We start from the raw sequence: 1228 nt of genomic DNA, 5'->3' as shown, positions 1-1228 counted from the left end.
ATTTTTTGTTAGAGTAATGTTATAAGAAATTATTTTTTGTACATAATTTATATATATAGTGATATATTATTCTATAATTAGATTATTTTAAAATATGTGTTATTACATAATAAAAATATTCAATCATATGATAATATTTTATCTATGTATATAAATTATATATAAAAAATAAATACATATAATTTTATTGGTTTCTTTTAACGTAGATTTACCAATAATCAAATCAAAAATAATATATTTTTAATTAAATTTATTAATATTTTGATTTATAAATTATTAAATTTACAATTAAATAATATTAGAGTATGTTATCCAAAAACAGATTATCAAAAAAACTAATTAAAAAATATATTATTGAAATAAATATTTAGTTAGCTTAAAAAAATAAATTTATTTTAAAAAGTTTAAACATAAAATTTTATGTCTATTTTAATTAATATTTTTTAATTTTTTAATAATAAAATTAACCATTTTTATGTATAATTTTATATGAAAATAATAATATATTATATTTATATTTTATAATTGAGAAATTAAAATAAATATCCATTTTGCCCCTCTTTAAATAAAAATATTTTATTTTCCTATTCTTAAACAAAAGTACTCACTTTTCAAACTTTCAAACAAAAATGCCTAAAATACTTTTTAAAATACCAAAATTATTCTTTACCACTTCTATATAAACTCACTTACATACATTTCTCATATCATTTAAATATTTACTCTCACTTTTATTTTAATTTAATATTTGATACTGTAAATTCATTTGGAAGAAGAAAAATTAGTATTTTTAATTTAAATTGAAAGAAATCAATTAATGAAAAAAAGTTATTTATACACATCTTAACTCAAAACTTAATTTTATTTATTAAATAAAATTTTAGACAAATATGGGGGGCATTATGATATTACACATTGTAATAAGGTTTTAAATGAAATTTTAGGAATATATAAATGCATTTCAATACAAAACAATATATGATGGTATTAAATGAAATGTTATATAATTATAGAGGGTTAAATGAAATATTAAAAAAATATAGGGGTATTTTGATATTAAACAATATAAGAAGGTTTTAACTGAAATTTTAACAAATATATAGAGGCATGTCAATACAAGACAACATATAAGAGTGTTAAATAAAATATTAAATAATTACAGGTGTTAGATGAAATTTTAGACAAATATGGAGGTATTATGATATTAAACAGTGTAAAAAGATTTTAA

The sequence above is a fragment of the Mangifera indica genome, chromosome 10 (assembly GCF_011075055.1).
Source record: "Mangifera indica cultivar Alphonso chromosome 10, CATAS_Mindica_2.1, whole genome shotgun sequence".
Lineage (NCBI taxonomy): Eukaryota > Viridiplantae > Streptophyta > Magnoliopsida > Sapindales > Anacardiaceae > Mangifera > Mangifera indica.
The sequence above is the reverse complement of the archived record's forward strand: the minus strand, read 5'-3'. Positions refer to the sequence as shown.